We start from the raw sequence: 25,593 nt of genomic DNA, 5'->3' as shown, positions 1-25,593 counted from the left end.
ACCTTTTCACAGCTGAAAAAAAGTCATCGTGTTCTTGCTCATTAGTGTAGCAAGTAGTTCAGATGACTTCAGTGGGACCACTGTGACAGAAAATAGTACTTTAGGGTTGAATTGTGGCCCTCACAGGTCCCCCACAGTTGTCTGTATCCAGGCATTTGCAGTGGTACCACAAGTTACCAAGTTGTTGCATTTCTGTTGAATCATGAATTTCAGAGGCAAAAGGAAAAGCTGTGTGCAGCAAATGCTGTCCTGATGGCTCATGCTGGATTTTTGTTTGGGCTTCTCAGTAGAAGAGAAACAGGAAACTTATGGTTTATTTCCTTCAGGAAGGGCTCCTTCTGTCCAAGTTTTTAATTCTGCCTGTAAGCTAGAGGATGAAAAGGCAAATACGTATTTGAACTGGTTAAAGAATTCCTCATGCCATAGGAGCACACAGTCAGCTGAAGCAGCCCTCAAGTGACTCCTCCACTGAATCCTTTGCTCTTGTTAAGGACTGTATGTGAGTAGGTGAAACTTGGGAAGTACTTCAAGTGTTGGCAGGGAGACCAACAATAGCCCTTAAGGGAAACTTCTGTAATGATGTCTAAACTCCAGTGCTGGGTAAGTGACAGATTTGGCTTCCCTGAGCATGGATGTGTTTTTAGAATGAGATTCAGATGGGCTGTTATTTCAGGATCCACTTAAGCAAAACTTGCAACTGCTAAAGTGATCTTAATGCAAATGAGTCACATTTCTACCTATATTGTAAGAGCACAGGATACCCTTCCAGTTTGTGACAACTGTGTGCACACAAATAAGGACTATTGCCATCATAAAGGACTCTCAGCCCAATAACTGATCCATAACCAGGTTATGATAGAAGAGAGGACCCCCATACACCCGTGGGTGTCACATTGTGCCACATCTACATTTATCTGTACCAGGGAACCCTTCTTCACTCCCTTGGCTCAATCTGTTGTGTGATTAACCAGGCAATGTCTCATCTGTATGGGAATAGTCACAAACACCGTGAAAGGATGAAAACCATTGTGCTGGTGTCAAACTGATGGCAAGAAATTTTGGAGAGGTTGCCAGGATTGTAATAATTTCAGCCATTTAAAAAGAGCTTAAAGTATTTGTTAAAAGAAAGTGCCTCATCATCCTGGAAAATAGAGGCATTCTTGGCCTTCAGTCAGGCATTCTTCAGAGCTAGTGACACATTTATGTGATTATAATGACAAATGACTTTTCTGCCCTCTCTGTTTGTATAATAGATGAGGGGTGTGTTTAGGATGCTGTTTAGGATGGAAGGAATAAGGGAAGATGGAATATTTACATTTCAAATATAGGAAACTCTATAATTTCCTCATTAATGAAAAAGCCCCAAACAAACCCACCAAATGTCAGAAAACCAAATTGGGATTTTACCTTCAAAGGTGTCAGTCTCAGGCAGGACTTTGCACCAGACTTGGGCAAATGTAGCTGTTCAATTTCTTGGCCAACCTGGGGCTTATCAATTCCTGTTGGAGCTGTTATGTGTCTGTTTTCTGCTGATTTTGTCAGTCTACTCAAAGGACAGGTGAAGCTTTTCTGAAGCCAGCTGATAGAGGTCCAAAACCTGCCATCAGCTAAACTGGTCCAAATCGTATTTGATCAGATAAAAAAACCCTGAGAGCAGAATTTGGCCCGTTGAATTTCACAAATGCAGCACAATGTTACACATAGAGATCTTGATGTTTTTGCTGACTCTGCTGGCAGTGCTAATGAGATTATGAGTTAAAATCACTGCTGGAATTAGTCATCTGGATACATTTCCTTTGCTGCATCTATTTCACAAAAGAGTTTTACATTTTTGAAGTGAAAAGAACAGTTCAATGAAGTGTTTGATAGCCCCAGCTGCCCTCCAAAATTAGTTCAAAGAGTGTAATAGGAAAGAAAAAAACCTGAAATTGAAGGATTCTGCAATATATACATTTAAATTTTGATTTATGAACTTGGCAGTCAGTGTTTACCAATTAAAAACATAAATTTTTTTTTTTTTCATCTTCTCCAAATGGCAATAGAGTTGTTACTTAGCTGGTCTGTGTTGTCAGTGTGTGCCAAGCCCTGGCGCTGCCACAACTTGCCTTTGCACCTGTCAAGGCCCAATCTGGGAAGCGGTGCTTGATAAAGAGTCGAAGTGACAGCCCAAAATTGTTCACACAGCAACCCTTAAGTGCTTGGAGAGACTTTTCTTTCATGTTTTAACTGTACAGTTCCAATTGCAAAAGCCTTGCTCTCTGCACCAATTTTCAACAACAAAATCAAAGGAATTTGAAGAATGTCAGTAAACCCTGACATTCAAGGGCTGGAGATCCTCAGATCCTTATACCACTGGGAGATTTTCCATTGCATTCATATGGTAAGAGATGGATTATTCTTTCAAAGATCAAATGATCTGGAAATACAGGTGTCGTCATTAGATTTCTGTGTCTTTTTATGAAATGTGCCAGCCTGGGAGTGGCCCTGGGCAACCTGCCTTAGTGCCCCTGCTTGAGTGGGGGGATACTCCATCCCAGAGGAGCTGGCCATGCCGTGGGATTCTGGGCATTCAACAGGATTTACACCCCATTTAGGCATGGCCGGTGGACTGAATAAAATGAATAGTCTGGCATAACTCTGTCCTTAAACCACGTATTACAGGTTTGTGAGTTAATATAAATAAATGCAACAGGAAGAATGATTCATCTTCACCCCCCTGAGAAACTGTAATAGCTTACACCAGAGAGACTGTCAGTGTAGAATAAACTGTTTCCCATATTGGTAGCTAGTTCTGAGCACTCATCTTTATGAAATCCCTTTGCAGCAAAGAAACAAATCCTGAGATTTTAAAATGGCACTTTGCTTAGTATCAGAATTAAGCTTCTGTGCCTTTAGGTGGAAATAATTGGTATCGTTTTATGATACTCAAAAATTAATAAGAATGGAATCTTTTTGCTCTCAGGAAATTTATCTTGTTTTTATCATCAGAACAGCGAAAATTGAGAAAGACTTATCTCCATTGTCAAAAAATATTTCTATGTACATAAGTTAGAAATATAGTGCTAATTAACAGTGGTAAAATTAGATTAATTTTATACTACTAATGTGCTAGTCGTTTTGGTAATATTCAGACAATAGTTCAGGATACATGCTGAGAAAGAATATGTTCTTAAATGCTGCTTATTAAATGAGCCATATAAATGAAACCATTGTTATATTGCAAAAAAATCACTCATGTCAAGGGCATGGAGGGATAATATAATAAAAGGACAAGAAGAGCTGACTGGACTTTTAGATGCCAAAGTAACTTCTATGCGTGGAGTTACAAACTCAAATCGACTTGCTGCACAACCCCTTCAGGCTCAGTTCTGCTAAAGTTTTGATAGAAAAAACTTTTCCAGTGTAACTTAAAATGCTGATTTTTCCCTCTTGTTGACAATAGTATATGATTATGCACAATTTTTGTACTAATACCTTTAGTGACTCCTTGTTGAATGGATTTTTCATACAAATACAGGAGGACAATAATTTAAAAGAATAGTGTTTTCAGTAGACTATGGTGAAGCCCTGTTAAACACTACAGGAAACCCTTTATTTATTTATTTTTTTTTTGGGTTGCATGACTCTCCATTCTAATTCTGGTTTGTGCCTTTAAAAAAAGGATTACTTTTACTTAAGCAGTACTAATGAAACCCCAAAGCAATATTATTTTCCACATGGCAAAACTAACCTTTATTGTATTTGTATAAAACATCAATTATGTGTAAAATACATTTGAATAAAATATCCCCCTATTAATTTATCTTCCACTTCCAGCAGAACTAAGAATATTGAATAGGTCTTTCTCTTACAGCTAAAAAACCCGAAGTGGTATGGAAGGCTACATACATATGGGGAAAGTCAAGGCCTTTTACTTGTTTAGTTTTTGCTACTTTTATAACCTTTTAGGTTGGAAGTTATTCTTGTGTTCATCATCTAAATTTTTAATATAAATACCTTCCCTTTGTTATAATGCTGTTACACTAACTCCTCTTGAATAGCCCCTCCTTTCTCTGTCCAGAAAGGTATTTCATTTATAGTTATATCAGAACATTGATTTTTTGTTGCTTTTGGAATTATTCTCTTGGTAAGAGATCAAGTCTATGTTCCTTCATATGCAGAAGATATACAAGAAGGCTATAAGACCTGCTTCACAGTTTTATCAGTAAAGCAATTAATATTTGAGTAAAGTAATTGTGATGTCTATTTTTCTGCAGACTATGGGATGGCAGCAATCTGTGACGGATCCAATGTCCTGGAATAATCTCTTATCTTCCAGATGAATGGCATTGGGGGTGGAAAGAAAGAACTGAGACTCCAGCAGAAGAATACATCAAGTAAAAGAGCAGCTTTTGCTGGAGTGAAGCAGATGTGATGTGGTGTAATGTTGCTTTCCAGGTTGAAAAACTCCTACCTAGAGAGTTTCCTGAACAGAAGGTAAGGTAATATTCAAATGTGATTGGAGTCACTAATTAATTGTCCTGGTGTTCTGCAGATATTCCACCTTTAGCTGCAGAAGCATGTCTAGGAATCCACAGGCTTTCAGAGTAAAATGGAGCTGGCTTAAGACTCAGCATAATAAAAAAACAAACAAACAAACAAACAAAATGCTGCATGCTTTCTTCTTTGGTGTGCACACACTTCTCTATCCTCAGGCCAGAAAAACTGGGCTTTGCTGTTAATGACTTAAAGGAAATCAGTGGAATTTTACTGGAGGATCTTTATTATGTTTACTTGTAGTTTGAAACACTCATGTTCACTTACTTGTAGTTGCTGAAGTTAGATGCTCAAAGGATGGATTTGTGAGCTTTATTTCAGACCCAGCAGGAATACTCTGAGAAGAGTTATGAAATTTTAACTAAAATACTGGAGAATTGTGTCAGAGGCTGATCTTTTGCAAATTCCAGTGTGATGTGTTAGACTTTTCAGCTTTTTATTGATTTTGAATCTGAATTCGAGCTTTGGCTAACCTTTAGTCTGATAGACATAACAGAATTAACAGAAGCGTTGTTACATATCTGAGATAAGCATAATAATATTTCTGTATTTTTAGATTTGTCTCAAAAAGGTTTTGTACATGTAGGAGTTGAAAACATTAAGGAATCATGAAGCTCTTAATTAGCCATCAGTATTCTTCTCACTCATCATAGTAAGTGCCAGAGGAGGATGTTCTGTAAGAGAGAGAAGTTTGTCTGTGAGAACAGGATTTTGTAGCAGGACAGCAAGGACCACTCACAGGTGGAGTTCAGAACATTCTTTAAGGTCTGTCATGAGAATTCTTTGGGAAGGAGGCTCAGCCTCACAATAGAATTGGTTTTTCTTGCTTTTGATTTGTTTTGGGGTTTTGTGGTTTTTTGTTTGTTTGTTTGCTTGTTTGTTTTGGGTTTTTGGTTTTGGTTTGTTTTGGGTTTATTTTGTGGGTTTTGTTTTTGTGGGTTTTTTGTGGGTTTTTTTGTGGTTTTTTTTCGGTTGTTGTTTTGGTTTGGTTTGATTTTGGTTTTTTCTGTTTGGTTTTTTTTTGGCGGGGGGAGCAACAGGCCTGTAGTCCTCACATCTGTAATTTGGCCACAGCAGATATGACCTATGTAAATGGTGGACAGTCCTGACTTACATTACAAAGGTACTTTTAGAAAATCTATGAGGGATGAAGTAAACAGAACTGTGTAAACTTTGTCAATCTATTATATTTTCCCTTCAGCGTGAAGCCACTGCTTTGTCCATAAAACAGAATAGAGATTTGGCTTCTCCACTTCTGCTGGTTCTAACAGGAAAATTATCCCCAGTGAGTAATAAATATTTAATATTTGCAATACTTGCTTGCCATTCCACCTTTTTCCTAGAACAGATGGTCATACAATCCATTCTTGCTAAAGAAAGTTCTGTATGTAAAATGTAAAGTGCACAGCATTGCACACTAAAGAACCATTCAACTCTAACTGAAGCGATGAGAAACTTTATGGAACCACTCTGGACAAATTTGTATTTAGTCTGAATCAGACTCCTGCTTCTGAGAAGGTTGTATCCAACCTGTAGAAATCAGCATTATTGTGGACATGCTTGACAAATGTGGGAGCATGCCTGAGTGCAGCTTTCTGAACACCTTTCATTCATAGATCTCTAAATATATCTAATGGCTCCACTACTTTTTAGTATTATTTTCATAACAGAATACTTTTATTTAATTGTTGCACTCAAACTTCATTTTGTTTCATTATAAAGAGGCATAGTTCAAGATAAGAAACAGTAGGTTGCCAACTTCTCAGAGGTTTTTTTTTAAATTATTTTTATCTACAGAGCTTAAAATTACTCCTATGGTAATTTTCAAATATAGTTAAGGAATAGCTTGTCAAAAATTATTTATTCATCTAATGATAGATGTGAATATCTTCTGGGATTTTAAAAAGTGCCTGAGCAAGTTGGAACTAATGAAGTTTAAGCATCTAATATGTTTAGCTTATCTTAAAAAATCCTGTGAGATGCTAATATAAAACGTTTTAGACCCAACCACGTTTTCAAAAGTGCCTTAGAGACACTTAATTGATTAAATTAGAAATAAACCACCCACCCTAGTGGTTAAAACCCTGAATATAAATATGCAGAGAAGTATTGTTGCATTTGAGAAGATTTAAGGTCAGAAAAGAAACAAGGCTTGTAGGGAGAAGTGGTTATTACTACTGAAAACCAGAACGCTTTTCCAACCCTTTCCTTATGTCTCTGTGGTGTGTCTGACAGCCTGTTTGCCCTTTCCAGTGCTATCAACTAATGTTAAAATGTATTGCTGCCCTGAGAAAACCTTGCACTTCAACATGAATATCAACATGTTAGTTATTAAACCAGGAGACGTTAGAAATGTCCCCTACTTTGTACTTAAAGAGAAAGCTCTAAAGCCTGAGAAAACATAACAGGAGTTCACCTTGGGATGGTGTGCAGTGACAGTAACAGTACACACCTCTTTAAGAAGTGCCACATCTTCCAAGAACCAACTTTTCAGTCTGAAATAGAGATCAGAAGAGCCTCCAAGTAGCACAGTAGCCAAACCAAGCCTCAGTTATTATTCTCCAGAGACAGAAACTGCAGCTCTTCACTATTCATGATAAAGGCAGCCAAAGCCCCTTGGGTTTTATGGGAATGCTATTAGATATCCTCAAGCAATCCTCTGTCTGGAGACGGTTTATCAATCCAAGCAGCTCTATGTGCTGTAATTTGCTGCTGGGCTTAAGCTCAAGTGTGTTCAGACCAAACTGGCATTTGCATTACATAAGACTCTGAAATTCCAGGTCAACCTTCTCCCAGGTGTGGTTGAGCAGACCAAGGCCAAAGGAGTTCAAAGTGAGTGCAACTCCACCTTATTCTCATCAAAGCCACAGTGATGGACATGACATCTGGACTCGAGACCATACCAGAATTTCAGTTTCCTGCTGTGCAGCTTTTGTAAGCCAAATGTGAACGTCTGCTATGACTTTGCAGAAAAATCCAAGAGATTGCCTCTGCATAAGGCAGTGAGATGCCATGATGCTGTAAACCATCTCTTGAGACCCCTGTAATTCTGCTTTAACCCAGGGGACACAGAGAGTTAGTTCCTAAGATGCCTCATTTGAATTCCAAAAATTAGGCTGAATTTGCTCATGTTTACTTTAAACTTGAATGGAAATGCAAGAGGTTCATTTGGTGAAGGAATGGGAAGACATGTCCTGAGCTTTCTCTGTAAGAGTATTTTAGGTCTTCTTACTGGAACTAATAACTAATTGTATCCTTTGTTTGCATTTGCCGCGTCTCTTCAGGTTCTGCTCATTCTGGACAACTGGTACCTCTGTACCTGGTCCATTTTTACCACCAGGTTCTGAATATTTTGTCTTATAACCCTGAAGGAGAGTTTACCAGTTATGTCTTTCAGTAAATTGCACGTGCTTTGCTATATTTTTGCCTTCTGTTCCTTTGCTTTTGAAGGCTTAGCTGGAGAGTAAGAGCTGCCAAAATTGCAACTGTGCAGTATTTCCTGGCCTGGCAGGTTTCACATTTCTCCCTTGCTGACAATGCCATGAATTACTGAATGATAATGTGGTTGTTGCTTTTTAAGCCTTCCCCACACCTGTCTTTGTTCATCTGCAGAGATTTCATGTTGTCTCTTAAATGACTAAAATTGAAGCATTTCCAAAATGGTAGGAGGAAAACATGCCCACAAGAACTCCTTTATTTGATACCGGTAAAGTACAGGACAATTAAAAGCAGCATTTATTGGAATTGATCAAAGCCCTTTACACAGGGGAAAAGAAACACTGTATGTTTATGCAGTCCAGAGCTCAGATTAGGCCTGAGTTAGCCTAAAAGCTTCTCTAAGCTCAGAATCTGGTGATTTATGTATTATGCCTCTCTCCCACAGGGAATACTCTTTCAAAACCATACACTTCAATCCTAGAGTTGAAGCACCAGAGCTCTGTGACGTGTCTGTCTCCTAAGGATATACAGATATACTTGCAATCATAAATATTTTCCCAGACATGAATATTTTTTTTCCACCTTAGGAACCTAGTGAGGAAGAACATTGTGGCTTGTCATTTGAATGCCAGAGTTGCAAGTGGATTTACTATAGGCAGTTATAAATTGAGAAGGAGTTGAGGCCACATCTGTTCTCTGCTGCTCCATTGCTGCACTGGGTGACTAGAAGAAACCACTGATAACAGCAACACACATCTGTAAGTCTCCAGAGTGCCATCTGAGGGAGCAAGTGCCTGCTGAGGAGAGCTCTGCACCTCAAAATATATGGTAGTAATTAAATTATTGCTAATTAAGTTTAGTAATCCAAAGGCTCAAACACTAATGAGCTAAAACAGAAAATATGAAAAAACCAGAAATACCTCTCCTGTAACTTTTTATGGTTTCCATCTCATAATTGCCCAACCTGCACTGAGAATTGCTTTCTGTCACATGTCCCATTTCATTTGAATTTGTTATTCTTGGATTTCTTTTCCTTTGGGGCAATTTTGTTTGTAGTTGCTGTTTGCTTACAGGATTGGAAATAAAAAAAATGCACTGCCTGTCATAAAACAATTTACCTGGGAGAAAACAATAACACCACTGAGGCAACTGTACAGTTACATTTCTTGGTAAATATGTGCTTTTTACTGATTGCTTTTATTTTTTGCAATTCCTCTCTCACAGCCCTTGACAGCCTCTGATTCCCAAGGATAAATTCCCAAAGGAGGCTCCAAAGGAGGCTACATCAGTTAGACTGATAAAAGTGGTCGTATTAGCAGTGGATAATATAGAATGGAGACAAACCAACAGTCAATAATGGTAATAATGTGTCATTAAAAAATAATAATTTTAAAATGGCAGAAAAATTATATATTGCATTTTTTCCTCCAAGTCTTGAAACCATGAATCGATTTTAAAAAGCAAGGAACTGACTTTAGTTTGTAAGGGGCACGTTTTAATGATATCTTGGGAGGTAATGTTAGTTTTGTTTCTTCACATATTTTAAAAAGCTTCTATTGGTTTTAACTATGCTGGATAGCAATTTTATTCGTCTGGTCTCAATTTTCTGCAAGTGCTACCTCTTGATATGTTATCATTAGTTGCCCTATTTTTGTAATTTAATAAGTATTCTTTTCTTATTCATGGATTTTTTTTTTGTCTCTACAGTGGAGCTTTAAAAATGAGTAGGTTTCCTTGATTATTATTTTGTGGCACTTGGAAAAATAATGGCATTGTAACTTGCTCTCACTCATGCTATTCTGTTAAATTCACATCAACAATCAATCTGCTTCGTAATTGTTTCTGGCTTCCTGGAATTGGTTCTTTAAAAGCACTGGGGTTTAGACTTTATTTTGCTTGCACCTAAGAAATGCAGTGGGATGATTGGTTTTACCTCAACTATCACTTTTTTAGCTCTAGGAGGAATTAGTCTTTATCTCTCAAGGTAAAGTGGAATATAGATTTCCTAGCACATTGGATGGAACCCTTTTGATTTAGGAAATTATCTCCTGGACTAGCACCAGTCTTTTGAGATACATTTCATATTGTAGTCTGCGTGTTAATGCAACATTTTTCTCTAGGTAGAAACTATAAATTGATATTAGGAACCCAAGCATCCTTTACTTTTTCTGGTTTTATGGTCTGTAAAAAGTGTCATTTATATCCCATCTCATGCTTTATCTGTTATCATACTGAGCATTCGAGATCACTTTCATATTATTTTTCTGTGAATCAAAGAAAGGTAATTCCATCTTTCTTCACAGTTTTCTCAAATGCAAGGAACACATTTAGGAAATATCTAGTTTCTGCTTATGAAACAGAAACAAATTCTATCCCTTCAGTTGCTCTATAATGCAATATCTTTCTCATATTAGATACTTTTCTATAATGGCTTTTGTACTTGAGAACAAGAAACAGGAGTTTATATCTAATAAATGTCAGACAGAAGATGTGCCAAATTTTCAGTGGCAAACTGCAGTGAAGCACCACAGCCTGAAAGCTGAGATATTTGGAGTCACAGGCTGGCAAGGACTGCTGGATATGTCCTGATCCTTTTCTGTTAACATTTTTGGTGGAAATGAAACTCTTTAGGTTAAACCAGGTACTCAGCTTGCTTGCTCACCAACAGCTCCCTCAGGCTTTTTTTTTATTTACAACACCCTTGGAATCAGGAAATTTAAACTCTCAAAGCTCTCTCGTTATACCTTGCTGAAACAAAACCGGTACAGACAATAAATATTGGTCAGTTGTTGTGGAGAAAATAAGAATTCACATCCTACCCCCAAAATCACTTTTCTTTGCAAGCAAGAAATGGTGCCATCTTCCAATGTTGTAGAAATATTTGAAGCTCAGGAATATGTATTTTTCTTATTAACCTCTCTCCATAGCAGAGCAGCATGGTTTACATATGGGAACACAGTTGGTGCTGTACTCTACTGGCCAGTAAAGAATGGGGGGGATGGATTTCAGGGTTGCCAGAAGGATATCTGAGGCCTTTTCGAGTATCTGTCTGAATAGCACTGCTCCAAGGGTAGCCTTTTCCCTTTTTCCTCTGCACACTGTCATTTAAAAGTGCATCCTGCTCTGAAAATAACAGATTTGGGTTTTGCAAATTTGGACAAGGACTTTTTTTTTTCTCGGTTGGTGTGGTATTATCACATCCCCACTGTTTTTATCCTTCACAGTAGACATTTTTAAAATGCAACTTAAAAATAAAATCTGGCTGCAGCAAGGGAGGGATTATCACACATTAATTTGATATGCTCGCTCTGACTGGTTTTATGGCTTTTCACAACAGTTTAAAATTTCAGTATTCATAACCCATTTTAGAAATTATCATCAGAGGACATTAGTCTTACCCGGGAAGGACGGATGATGTACATTTTTACAGCTTATTAGGCTCCCCGATTTACCCTGAACACATACACCAAGCCTGCTTGAAATATTGGCCTCCTACACAGCTCCACGTAAATTACTGGGTAGATGGTCCCCCTGGGGTTCCTGTTTTGTACCCTGCAACTATCAAGATTCAGTGTGCCAGTGAGGATCCTAATGATAGCTAAGAGTGCCGAAACTTTTGGTTTTCATGGCAACCGCACAATCTGTTGTACAATAACTACTGCTTTGTCACTTGTTTCAAGTGGAGCTTTGAAAACAGTTGGCAGTGGAAAAGCATCTTTTTATGCCTTCTCTCTACTGAGTCTGATGTTCTTGCCTGATGTGTTTTGTTTAGCACACAAGATACATCTCTTTCCACGGAGCTGACGGGCAGGGGGTTTTCAGGGATGTTAATGGCTGTGTGATCAGCTTGCTGTTCGTGGCACTAAGATAATGAGAGTTTCCTCCAGGGGAAAGCTGATCTGATCCTCAGCTTGGCTCTTCACCTCGGAGGTGTCGGCTGAAGCTCATGAAGGTTTTAGTCAGAAGTGAGGAAAGGTGTAATGTCAGCAATAAAATACCCATTAGCTGCAGAAATCCAATTAAATATCAGCTGGGTGGGGCTGAGCATAATCACTTGTGGGGGGATATTACAGAGACAGGAGGCCTTTCACTCCTCTCAGAAGTCTGTTGGCTCTCCCAATTGCTCTGGACCACAGTCCCGGAATGGTACCAGGGCAGGAGATCTTGATATTGATGGCTAAAAAACACAGTCTGTTATCCCAAATATAGTGTTAATTTATACAGATCTGTGTAAAACAGCTAACTTTCATCTGCTATTCTAAATGGCAATAAGATCTGAGCTGCTGCCTGCATAAAAGCCATGAAAATGACCCAGTAACTTTTAATGGGCTTCAGATCAGACCCAGGATATTAATTTCTACAACAGTCTTTAGGACATGAAACAAATGCCTGCCTAACTCTTTAACAGGAGTGGTTTCAAAAGGGTGATCTACTTTAGGGTGGACCTCAGTATACTGGAAATTTTTCTTGAGAAGTGTGATGACAAGGGAGTTAGATCTATTTCCCTTTTTCTTTTCTTTTGTGTGCATAATTGTAACAAATTTACCCAAATTTACAGGTACATTTCTGTGTCTTTGTGGGGCCATAAGAATCTCTAATTGGTTAAGAAGAAGCAATCAGCAGAGCCTCTTTGATCTGGGTGAGGAATCAAAGAGTTTAAGACCCCGGGAAAGCAGTTAGATCACCTAATCTGACCTTCTGAGTGCCACATGTACTTTGCATGTCACTCAAAGGTCATTGTGTAAGACCCAAATTGCAGGCTGCAAGCTCCAGTGGTACCTAACTCTGGGAGCTGCCTTGGAATGTCTGCCCTTTCGCTTCCTGCACTTGATCTGACACACACATTCTCTTTTGCTTTGCTAAAATAGGTGGTCTAAAACTTTCAGCAGAATGAAGTGATCTGTTCAGAGACAAACTGCAATGTTAAAGTGCGTTTGCCTTTCAGCAAACATAATATGCATCAAATAATTTATCTCAGTGAAGGCTAAATAACACTTTACTGTGCTAACCACGGAGCTGCAAACTTCTGTTGTCTCAAGCCATATTTTGTTGCTTTAATTATGTTTTTCTTCATAAAAGAAAACAGCACTGATTAAGGGTTGTTTGGAATTAAAATATTGAGTATTTGAGATGTCAAATACAATGATGAAACAAGAACAATTGGAACATGAAAAGTAATTTTCATTTTCAATGTCTAAATTGATTACTTAAGAAAGAATTAGATTGGCATGGACATAACCAAGAAGTGTCAATAGACAACAAGTGTCAACACTGTAATTTGGGCTAGATTTATGTATATGTGCACGCTCTCTTCCTAGTTCCTTCATCCATAATTCATAAATCATTGATGGGCTAAAGACACACAGACAGGCATCATAAAAATATGAGGACTCCTCCAGTCTCAGGCTTTGGGGTTACATGATGAAAGCTGAAGCATCTGTGTGATTCAGGAAGTCGGTCCCCAATCCCCAGTGGAATACACGTACACAGCTGCTGTTCTGGAAAATGCTCAGCCAACATAGATGTGATAGGAAAGGGAGGGAGCCAGGAGATGGGGAGGGGGGTTAAAAGGAGATCAGAGCAGAGCCAGAAACAACTGGAGTTCCTATACATTGCTGTCTTTCAAGGCACATGTTGCAAGGTGGGCTAAGTGTAGATCTGGATGCACATATTCAGTCTGGAGTTTTAAACCTGCCACTGGCTCAAGTACTGACCCACATTCCTGGTTTGTTCTCCCCATGATTGTAGTGTGAATGGGCAGGAGAGGCAATTATTGTCTCTGAAAGTGCTGGGCTGTTTATACTTTTGCTTGTTCTTCACATGATGTTTTGAATAGCTGCTCTAGGAAGAGGCTCTCATGGATGGAATTTCCCCTAACACTGTCATTGGAAAGTTTGAAGTGCTGCTGCAGATATTTTGAGAACACCTAACAAAAGGGGCTTTCGGTGCCATTCAGTTCCATTTGCTGTCTCATCTAAGTCTAAAAGAGCCACAGTTAGAGCTGTTTAACTGCACTGGTGGCTCTCAGCCCTGGGGTTGTGGCTAACCAGGAGGTAGATTTTCCAGTTCACAATAGGAGTGCCTCAGTCCCTTTCCCAATAATTTTCCAGATATTTAGTAAGAGCTGTATTTTCTTTGAAAGTTTTCCTTGCTCTCCCTGTGGGTTGCATCTCTTGCTGAGATCTGAGAGATACTCTGCTCAGTTTTCTCAAGGCATTGGCACAAATCCTGGTGGCACTTCCAAAAGCTCTGGCTTGGGAGGAGTTAGACTTCCTTTCTTCTGCTTCCCTTGTCTTGTCCCTGCTGTCTCAGGAGAATAGGTACCTGTCTTCAGAGACTGGATTCCCTGTCTCCTGCATATCCATGTCTGTTATTGATTATTGTGTATTTTGATTTGCATTTGCTTTGCATTTGTCTTTCTGGTATAGATGGTTACCATCAACATCGACTTTAAATCAATTCCCTGACACTGACAATGGCTGTAATTGATTTTCACCAGGCAATTATCTTTGTTGTGGAAAAAGTCCAGATATAATTCATGTTAAAATGTACTGAAACCTGTGAGCCAAACCACTGTAAGTCAGTGAAAAGCCTTGGAACTCAAAAGCTTTATTTGACATTTTCATTGTGTTTCAACAAATGTCATATCCAGACATACCCAGATATTTTCAGTTAGAAATACATTAGTTTTAAAGATGGTTATGTCTGGGTGGCCCTTTTGGAATGAGGCATTCTTTGTAAATGTGTGTTTTTGCCCAGAACTAAACTTCAGAATTAATTGCGGTGAAAATGGTGAGTAATTTTGGAAGAACTTGTATATAAAGGTGTAAAACTTAGAACTTCCCTTAGCTGCCTTCTGAGTACAGTGTCCAGAGCAGTTACAGAATAAAAATGTGCGCTGTCCCACTTTTCCTTTGGAATACAAGTTTAAGCTTAATTCCCAGCAGAATTAACAGAATTGTCCTCAAGTCTATGCAAAGAAGAAAAGAAAACAAATCTATAGGATGTCTGTCATATTAACCTTATGACTAGTTGCTTTTGTAACTAAAAACGAGGTACCTGCATCGCTCTAGAGCTTCTGGTGAGCTGCTGATCAAGGAATGTCCATTTAGTTTAGAATGTCAAGAGCAGTTCAACCTCAAGATGGTGCTAGATGGTTAAGTTGGCTGTCACAACAGCTATTGTTTATCATTTATTTTTTTTCAGAATGAAAAAGCAGTGGTAACATGTAATTGGCTAATAACCAGTAAGAAAGGACAAAGAATGCATATTAAAGTGCATCAGTTTTATAGATTAATATGTTTATCAACCTGAGCAAGACTTGAATTGATTTGGAAAGATATTAACTACATCAATGTGTCAGAATAAAATAGTGCTTAGGAAGAAACAGAGTTTAGATAAAATCCACTGGAACCACAATGATAGGAGATACACAATATATAATTTGAAGCTTACCTAGTTATTACAACCAAACAGTCTGGGATTAGTAGGAGTGTCATTCTGGCAAGTCAAGGCAATCAAAACCTGTCAGATAAATAGTAAAGAATTAAAGTTCTTGAAGAACTTAAGGAACTTTACTTTTTCTTTCACAATAAATAATGTGTAGAAATTCTTTAATTATTTCAAATCAAGCTATTTTTATGCTAGAAGGGGGTTATCCAGGGCATGGCTGTAGTATTTAAGCTGTAACCCATTCTTGAATCAGCAGGGAAATGAGCTGCACTGGTATGGCAGTACCTGACAACCTTCTTAGCACAAGCAGCTGTACAGCTGATGTAGCTGCAGAATAGAGAGCACAGGCAGTTCTTGAAGCTTTTCCCTGCAGTTATAGCACCAGGGCTGATTTTCTAGTTCAGCCAAACAGTGACCAGATGACCAGAAATTTGTCTTACACTTAAGGGAAAGATTCTTCAAAGGAGCCCATGTAATGTTGTTACTGTTAATGCTAAAAAATTAGTGCCGGGCTTGTATGAACTGCCTGTGACTCAGTGTGGTGTCCTCTAGAATGGACCTGCTTCCTGGGAAAAAATCTCTTCCCAAAATGAGATGTGGGTCTGCTTGAAAATCCTGGTTCCTTGGCGTGTCTCCTGTGGCCAGTGGGTGTTGGAAAGCAGGGAAACTCTTTTCCCCACATGGAACATTTTTGTTGTTCTGTTTATTTTCTTTTATCTCTTTCAATGCTTGGTTGTTTTGTGTTTGTTTGTTTGGTTTGGTTTGGTTTGTTGGTTGTTTTGTTTTTGGTAACAAGATTTAGCCTTTTAGAAAAGCTCCAAAATGGGAACAATTTATGTGTCAAGTTAATTTATTTTGCACCAGAAAGGCCTTTCAAAAAGATGGCTGTTTAATATATATAATCTTATAAATGAATCAGCAAAATAATATGGGGACTTGGGGATGTTCAGTGACAGAAAGCTTTTTATTAAATTTTATTTCATTTTGAAGTTTTTTATTCTTCCAGGCATTTGTCTTGATATCTCCCAAAGTTTTTAGAATTGTTTAATGCAAGCAATTACTTATGAGGTGGCGAAATCACCCAGGATAATGTTACAGAAACGTGCAAAACCTCTGGCATTGAAAAGGGATGCTTGACCTCCTGAAATAATTGAGAGTTTGCCATCATTCCTTTGCAACCTGAAGAAAAGAAGGTTTTACAGTCCTTCTTATTTGTAAATCTGATATTATATAAATTACCACACTGCTGGCTATGTTGCTTAAATATTAGTTACTTTATTGCTTATATAACGCCTTTCTCAGAGGAAAAGAATCAGCTAAATGTAATTGTTTGCCTTTATAAAGCAGGGAAATAGAAACTGGACTGTGTGTCCTACCCACAGATTTTTATCAGATACAGATAAAAGTATAAATAGCTTAGGAGACAGTGTCCTCTTAAATGATGATCCTAAGGTTAGTGGGGCTTTTAGAGAATATTTTTCTTGTCTAGACAGTTATAAAGAAGCTGGAAGTTGATTTAAGGTTTTATTATAAGGAATATAATTCCACATCACTCATATTCAGTATGTAAGAGGGAAAATATTTATGTGTAATTTTAGAATGCAATTCATAAGAAAATATTATTCTAGTCATTGCAGCTATCTAAAAATCTATTAAAAATTATTTCAAATGAAAAATAGATGTATTTTAGAACAGTGGGGAAATCAACATACTATTTTCTTTTTCATTAGGTTAAATTGCAAAGTGACATTCTGGATGACAGAAGGAGAAAGACAGTAATAAAATTCATGTTTATATGGTTCAGGCTTAATCAAGGGGAGAGTTAGGGTAAGAGTGTTCAGCTAGAAGTCATTTTAAGTCACAAGTGCATAAGAATAGATGATTAATTATGTTGTCCACTTGGGGCAATGACTGTGCAGGACAAATTGCATTTGAACTTGGTTACAAAAGATTTTAAAATATGAAAACACTGGATGGAAATGGAAAAAAAATAAATTTGTTTCCTCTCAAAGCTTTACGTATTGACACAGGGAAATGATCAGTAGAGGAATTTAGGAGAAAGTTGTCTATAGGTATTGATCCTGACACAGGATCCTTCCAGTAACAGTCTCAGAGGTGCAGCTTGCTGAGGTTTGGAGGCTGAGTGTTTGCAGTGACCTCTGCCACACAAAGATCATAGTCAGCATCTGGATCTCCATATGGAGGATAAAACTTTTTGTGTTACAAAAAAGCTTTCCAACAACCATTTTGGCAGGGACAATCATAAAAAGAGTATTTGAGCATCTTATTACACTGTTAATATATTCCCATCAGGAAGTTAAACTAATTAACTCCTCTCTTATGCATACCTTGGTGATATTTTTACATTTCCCAGGGCACATAACCAGTCACAAGAAAGGGAAAATGTCACCTTCCAATAGTCACTCCATAGCAGGCACTGGAGGACATTGTTAAAGGAAAATGTTTTGTGTGCTGTTCAGCTTCTTGATGAGGTAGGACAAAAGATGATGGTCTCACCTGACCACTTTGCTTCAACTTGGTGTGTTTCTCTTCTTTGTCTGTTTTTTGATATTTTTACTTTGTGCTCTTGATATCATAGTCTGCTGCTCTGCTTGTGTTCTCTGATTGCCTAGGGGAAAAAAAAAAAGAGAAATAATTGTTTTGGCCTTGGGAGATACAAAGCTGCTGGAGAGTCCAGCAAAGAACCTCTGAGATGACTGAGGGACTGGAGCAGCTCACGTGGGTAAAGGCTGAGAGAGCTGGGACTGCCCAGCCTGGAGAGGAGCAGGCTCAGAGTGGTCTCATCATGTACAGATATCTGAAGGCAGGATGTAAAGAGAAAGCAATGAGACTCTTTTCATTGGTGTTCAGTGACAGGACAAGAGGCAGTGGGCACAAACTGAAACACAGGAGGCTCTCTCTGAGCATCAGGAAACACTTTAACACTGTGGTGGTGACTGGCACAGGTTACCTAGGGAGGTGGTGGAGTCTCCATCCCTGGAGGCACCCAAAAGCTATCTGGACATGGTCCTGGGCAGCCTGCTTGAGGTGACACTGCATGAGCAGGAGGGTTGGACAGGATGGTTTCCAGAGGTCCCTTCCAACCTCAATCATCCTGTGATTTTGTGAGTCTCTGACATTGCTGTTCAGTGTTTCTATGTCACGTGTGACAATGGGGCAGGAATAAAGACTTGGATCTCTCTAGTGTTGAACTAAACCTACTAACCCACTTGTCTTCTCTTTTGTTAAGGTTCAGTTTCTTCAAACTACCTGTGAAAACAAGGCCTAAAAGAGCATCCTTTGAAAGAACACAGATTTCACCCTTGAACATCAGTCAAGTAAACCAGGACATAATTTAGGTGAGTAATGAAACAAGGTACCACTGTCTGTGTGCAAACAGCCTCTGAAGGCAACCTCTGACATTTATAGTTTTCTTCCTATTGTGAGGGAGTACTTTTTTTTTTTTTTTTTAAATATCATCAATTGTGTCATGGAAACCAACAGTAACACAGAAGGACAAGGACCATTGTCTGCACCTGCCTAGTGCTTGTAAATGAGATATTTTTAGAGAACTGGAATCTTGTGTGTCATCCAAGGTCATTTTTGTGTGTGTTTGTCTGAGGCGCAGAGTGAAGCTACTGTATTAAATACAACTCAGCATAACATCCCTAATTTAAGATGTAGACAATTATGAAGGTTTAACCAGGGATAAGAACTGTGAACCTGATTCTTTATTACCAGGATCAGCTATGTTGGAAGAATAAATGGAAGGCATAAGTGAAATAATCTGTTGCTGGGCAGTTGAAGAACACACTAAATCACCTGGCTAACCAAGAATGAAGATTATGTTTTTGAACTGACAGAAAAAATCATGCTTAAGGTCACTCTGGATTTATTGCCCCAGGGAACATTATAATAAACTGGTTTGTCTTTATATTAACTAAAAGAAGCCTCAATCTTCAGCCAGTTCTCTCTTAAGGGCACATATATTTGTACTAGAATTAATTAGATGACAATGTTATCTGATCAAATTGATGGAAATATATTGAACTGCATGAACTATATGTTTTCAAAAGAGTCTGTGAAGGTTTTGGCAGCACTTCCTTGTTTGGCTTTTAGGAAATTCCACAGTTGGAGAACTTTGTGTTCCAAAGCCAGGTTGAGCACAGAGCATGGAGAGGTTTTAGGTTTTTATTTTACAGAGCAGATTTTTTGAGAGGAAAGAAATTAAACATAATGTTTCACCTTATATTTAGAAATGTCTAGGCTATCCAATGGATATTAAATGCAAGGAAGTATAACATAAATTTCCTGAAAAAAATGAAACATTCTGAAAATATTTAAAACTTACTCAAACGTTGATACTGTAAAAAAATAACTTTCATAAAAATCCATATTTAAGTGAAATTTCAATTCCTGTGAAGACCCCATTGTTACTGAGAAAATTGGGCCTGTAGTTTATTCCTGCTGGTAACCCTAAAACAGACTATTAAAAGCCTTGGCCATTATAAATAAAGCCATTTTTGTGAAGAATAAAAGGACCTTCTCCAAGCTGGGTAACGCTCTGGTCTGACTCAGGAGGCCACTTCCAGTGCAATTCAAGCTGGTCAGTTAATTTACACCATAAAATTGTGTCTTAAAAATTAGATTGAAAGCTGCTGTTTCAGTCTCTCTGGATAGCCATAGAAACAACACAGAAGAAAAGGATTTCATACCAAATTCTTATTTTCTGTCAGCAAATGCATTCAGAATTTCAGTCAAATAATTCCAGACAGATTGAAGAGCTTCATGGATGTTTTGAATTTATATATATTGCCCACAGATTTTCACCTCAGTGAATGTGAGCGTGTAATAGCCTGTGATGAAGCATGCAGGTCTATCAGTGTCCCTGGAGAGGACTCTGAAGCCATTTTATATCCTGGACTGAGCAGGGTCTGTTAAAAGGAGATCCTGCTAAGCCAAGTCCCCAGGAGTGAAATTCCCAGCCAGGGTTTGAAGCTCTTCAGGGTGTTACTAATAACAGAAACACCATTATCTTCAGCCAAACTAATTTACATTCTATATTTTGAAAGAAGACAATTGGGATTAGTTAAGGGAGAGGATGGTTCTTCCTCCCAGCCAAAGGGGTGAGCACTGGAGTAACGAGCCTTTACCCTGGAGACTTCTTGATTCCTTGCTCTCATGTTTATTGATTGTCAGCCTACATGGATGACATGCAGTAACAGATTTTAGAACTTGAAAAAACCCTCTTCTTGAGTGTTTTGACAGCCTTAGATGTCTCTTGTTTAGATTTTAATAATTTAATAGCAGTAGTTGTAAAATCAGTATACTGGAATTTGTGTTTTACTACTGGACACTGAAGTGGTAGTGTGGTCACACTGCTTTTGATGCAGATGTTAAACAGTGACAGTCCCAGTCCCTACCCCTGAGAAAGGCCACCTGTTACCTTTTTCCACGTGGATGTTGAGCTGTTGACCACAACTCTTTGGGTGAAATTCCCTATCCACTGAGTGTTCCATCTGCCAAATCCACGTCTCTCCAGCTTTAGAGACAAGTATTTCAAATATCATCCACAGTGAGCTAATATTGCTGAAGAGATTTCAAATACCAGCCAGCCTTGCTATTCACACCTGAGTGGTTTAAAATATCAGCACTTACAGAGGCCTCGTAAATTAGCAGCACGTTACATCTTTTCGTTACAGATGTGGCAATGTCATCCAAGGAAGTTGATGACTCAGGCACCAGGAAATGGTCTTCCAGGTAGCAAGTGTTCAGCAGATCACAGTGTTCCATTTATAGCACAAAAGTTGATCTAAAATGTCACCATTGCTCTGGAGAAAACAAAGCACTGCATCCATACATAGCTGGAGGCTTTGTCAGTGAGAAAAGAGTTTCCCTTGCTAGCTCAGGGAGTTAAAATTCCTGCTCATCAATTACAAGACACATCCTCTTTAGCAACTCTATGGCTTTGTGTAATAATTTGTGGTAATTTTCTCGTGATGGGTATTGGTAGTCAGGACTAGGATCATGGTGGTTTTTTGAACGTTTCAAGGCACACAACAAGTCTCAGTCGTTCTTGCTGCCTCTCTGTGATGATAGTCCTGTTTAACCATGTCAGGAAGACATACATTGAGATAAAGAGAGGAAAAGAATTAGCCCAAGGTTCCCTCCATGGCTAACAGACTGGAGTAGAGTACCTCAGCTCTCAGTCTGCTGACCTTGTTATTACAAGATCTGTGATCCTACAGCATGCTCTCTTTGATGTTAAGCTTTGCACCAAGGTTTCTTATGTAAATTCTGTGATATTCCTATGATGTGCACCTGGAGTGTGGGGACTGACTGTTTCATGTGGGAGACTGGAATAGTGTGAAGTAGCCTGAAACAAAGAAAAAGGAGCAGATATCAGAATTTTTTCACAAATTTAAGCATTCTCTGTCTCATTCACTGATGCTTGCCTTCCTAGCAGCAAATTTGAGGTAAGTTCTGGATGAAGATATATATTTGCACTCTTTTGGGTAGTCAACCACAATTGTTAAGATGATGGGGAAGCCTTGTCTGGTTTACACTTCCTTTACTAAAGCATCATCTTAATACATTTAGGGTTACATTTATGTAACCCCTCAGTAGTTACATTTATGGGTCAGCAGTATGGCTCATCCAGCCTGCCTGTGCTTGCACAAGGAGATCACTTAATGGCCAAGCTTCAGTCTTTCTAGGACACCTAATAGATGCCCTGGCAACATGGACTGCCTGGGCAAAAAGGAAATGTCTGGCCCTAGGCCCCTGGATTTCTTCATTTCCCCAAAATGTTCCCAAAATATCACATACACAGTATTCTCCAGCCTGAGTTCTCCTTTGCTCAGGTGTTTTTAAACAGTCTTCACCTCATATTGTCTTCAGTGTCCAGGAGCATTCAGAGCTTCAAAACCTGTATGGATAGACTTAAAAAAAAAAACAGGAGAGGAAAAGAGGGGAATGCATTAGTCAGAGTTTAACAGTTGCTTTCTAGGAAAATGTCATGTTTTTGCAAGCTTGAAAGTTTTCCCTGGATACTGAGTCATTTCTGCACAGAGTTATTCTGGGCCGTCGGTCCATGATACAGAGTTGTGTACTCCACTTGGTTGCATAACAGAAATAAGTTATGACGAGTTCATTCAGCATCTTGTGGATGATTTGGGAAAGTATGTGACAATAGCCACAGGTCAGGACAGTTGAGAGTCAGGTTACATTATAACAATTTGCCAGAAACCAGACTGGAGGGCAACATTTAGTATGGCAAAGTCCATTCTGGAGAGCTTTTCATCCCACTTTCCTGTACCTTATATGTGCCTTCTATTCTCACCTTTATGGAACATGGAAAGGAAATTGTTCTAGACAAGTTAAAATCAAAGACTTGAACTGTAAATAATCCTTTTGTTGGTAACAGATTGGGAAGAATGGTTTAGTTATGTTGATATTATTGCACCTGGAGGGGCAAAGCAGCCTGATATCCTCCAACGAATGTAAGTCTGATTGGGGCTCTATATTTTTATGCTTGAGTCAGGGAGGGAGAATCTTGTGTATGATTTGTAGAAAGTCACCTTGAAAGGAAAAAAAAAAAAAGAAATTCTTAGGCTTGCGTGAGAATAGAAATGAAACCCCTGCCAAACCCTTTTTCTTTCATACATCATCGACCCACCTTTGCTCTCCCAGATTCCCCCATCTCTGGAGGAAGCCTCTGGATTTCTGACAGTAGAGGTTGTCTTTGAAATATGCCTTTCCTTTTCTCTCCTCACTGTCACTATGTGTTGTCCAGCCTTCAGTCAAGAAAACTGATTTTAGTTCAGTACCAACATCTGATTTGTGCTAGAGTTGGCCAGTTTTCTTCACTCTTTTCTGGTTGCTGAGCATCTCAGAGGCTGAAGGACCTTGCCATTCACTCTCTCAGCTTTTGACACAAAGTTCTTTTGTGTTCCACCTTAAGATTATAAGAACTTGTTGTGTGGGAGATGCTCTTCATATGAACTGGTGAATACTACACACAGAAAGCAGAAAAGTGAGAATTACTGAAAAACTTACTTTCATATTGCATTTATTATACTGTAATTTTCAAATCAAATGATAAAATCTTGGTTAGTGAAACATTCCTCCCCTTTCCCATATATTCTGAACAGCAAAATATTGAAGTAGGTTTCTCAATGAAAACCTGTGAAGAGAAGCTGGATTAGATTGATCACATGTTGAAAGTCAGTAACATCTTGATTAAAATGTGGGGTTTGCTGTTTAGATACTTTATATTGCACCCTCTCTTAGAAGGTCAGTGATGGTCAAACTGTGTGTCCTGTGTATACTGTAACAATGAAATTTTAGTGTGCTTACCTGTGTCTTGATAATAATCTTAGTGGTCTTGACTAAATTGCAGAGCTCACTCAATAATAGAGTGTTCCATGGTCAAAAATAGATTAGAAATGGCTTTCTCACTGTTTGTGAGTGAAAGCTTTTCTGCAGACTCACTGCACATGACTGCCTGGCAAAGGGCACCCCAAGATTTCCCAAATCAAGCATCTGACTGGCTGCACTCTGTTTGTGTTATTCCACATAAAAGTACCTCAAGGAACAGAGTGGTGTCCTTCCTGCTGCCTTTGGAAAATAACATTCAGAGAGTGATGGTTTGGTACCAATTCCTTGCACTCTGGACCTTTTCTGTACTGGGAATGGCCCGTGGAAAGTAACCCGTCAAGGGGGATTTATGAGGAGGCCGAAGGGAAGGTAACTCTGCCCTTCAGTACATGATATATTCATCATGGGTCTTGTGATAAGAAAGCAGCTGTGCTCACATGCATTATATAATAAAACTGTTCTGGCATCTGTAGTCAGATGATTTCAATCACATCCAAATTTCCTTTTGTCCTGCAGTTAGAATGGAGTTGGTATTTTGCTTTACAGAGATTTAAACCAGCCAGGGAGGCCTCTTTCAAATGGGTGTTGATATCCATTGAGTCTATTCGACATCATGGAAATGTTACATAAGATCCTTTATGGGATGGAGAATCTAGCCCTCCTATGTTAGTGTAGAAAAACAGCTAAAATATGGTAATTAAATATTTTAAAAATAACAATAAAACAAAAACTAATTAGGAAAGTTTATTTGGCTTTCATAATTCCAAAGTATTAATATAAGCTGCACCTGCTTCTATCCAACAGGATCTGAAAATCTCCTGAAACATTCTTTTTAGAAAGAATGGCTGTTTGTAAAAATCCACTAGTATACAGTAAAATACCTTTGAAAGCCTGTCTGCAGAGCAATATCTTACAGTTTAGTTTGTTGTTTCAAGCTGTTTTCACATAAACTAGAACAGCCTCCAGTTACTATGGCTCTTGTTTTATAAAGTATTTTGGTAGAATATGATTTTTTAGCTGTTCAATGTAGATGGGCCTGGAAAAGGCGTGCCAAGAGGATCACATCAGTGCATCATCATTACCACCTAAGCACCTTTCTAGCCTGGGCCACCTGTGGTGATGGAATGAGAGGAAGCCATAAGAGGAGAGGTCGAGGTTGCTTGGTCTGTTCTACCTGGAGAAGAGGAGACTGAGGGGAGACCTCATCGGGGTCTGCAGCTTCCTCATGGAGGGGAAGGGAGGGGCAAGCACTGGTCTCTGCTCTGTGGGGACCAGTGACAGGACCTGAGGGAATGGCTGGAGTTGTGTCAGGGGAGATTTAGGTTGAATAAAAGACCTTTCACCCAGAGGGTGGTTGGGCACTGGAACAGGCTCCTCCCCAGGGCAGTGGTCACAGCACCAACCCTGACAAAGTTCAAGAAGTGTTCAGATGATTCTCTCAGACACAGGGTGGGATTCCTGGAGCTGTCCTGTGCAGGGCCAGGAGTTGAACTCAATGGTCCTTGTGGGTCCTTTCCAACTCAGGATATTCTGTGGTTCTGTGATTCTGAGCTGAGTGTGCAACAGTGTCCTGGGCTGCATTGGCACTTGCCATTTTTGCATCATCACTAGATGGTCATGGCAAGACTTCAGGTATTTAGAGAAAAAAGGGTTTGATTCACCCAGAGAGCGGAACAGTGATTTATGGGAAAGGACTAAAAGAATAAGAGAAGCGTGATGGGAAGGCAGAGGGAATATTTTTCATTAGAGCAATGGAAATTGGAAAATGTGGAAAAGCCTTTGACAGTC

The 25,593-nt window shown here is 38.9% G+C and overlaps 1 long non-coding RNA gene across 4 annotated transcripts in view; it reads left to right on the top strand.

Annotated features, from left to right (window-relative positions):
* Positions 1 to 25,593, top strand: part of LOC126641035 (uncharacterized) — a 45,875-nt gene that overhangs the window by 6,255 nt on the left and 14,027 nt on the right. For 2 of the 4 annotated variants that reach the window (XR_007629184.1, XR_007629186.1), the window contains exons 4-8: positions 4,257 to 4,476; positions 5,738 to 5,821; positions 8,562 to 8,802; positions 9,199 to 9,333; positions 18,677 to 18,785. This is a non-coding gene — a long non-coding RNA (uncharacterized LOC126641035). The remainder of the gene's footprint in view (positions 1 to 4,256; positions 4,477 to 5,737; positions 5,822 to 8,561; positions 8,803 to 9,198; positions 9,334 to 18,676; positions 18,786 to 25,593) is intronic. The other 2 variants (XR_007629185.1, XR_007629187.1) reach the window with 2 other exon arrangements.

The sequence above is a fragment of the Myiozetetes cayanensis genome, unplaced genomic scaffold, assembly GCF_022539395.1.
Source record: "Myiozetetes cayanensis isolate MyiCay16 unplaced genomic scaffold, myiCay2020 scf20-37, whole genome shotgun sequence".
Classification (NCBI taxonomy): Eukaryota; Metazoa; Chordata; class Aves; order Passeriformes; family Tyrannidae; genus Myiozetetes; species Myiozetetes cayanensis.
This window is presented reverse-complemented; position numbering and strand designations above follow the sequence as displayed.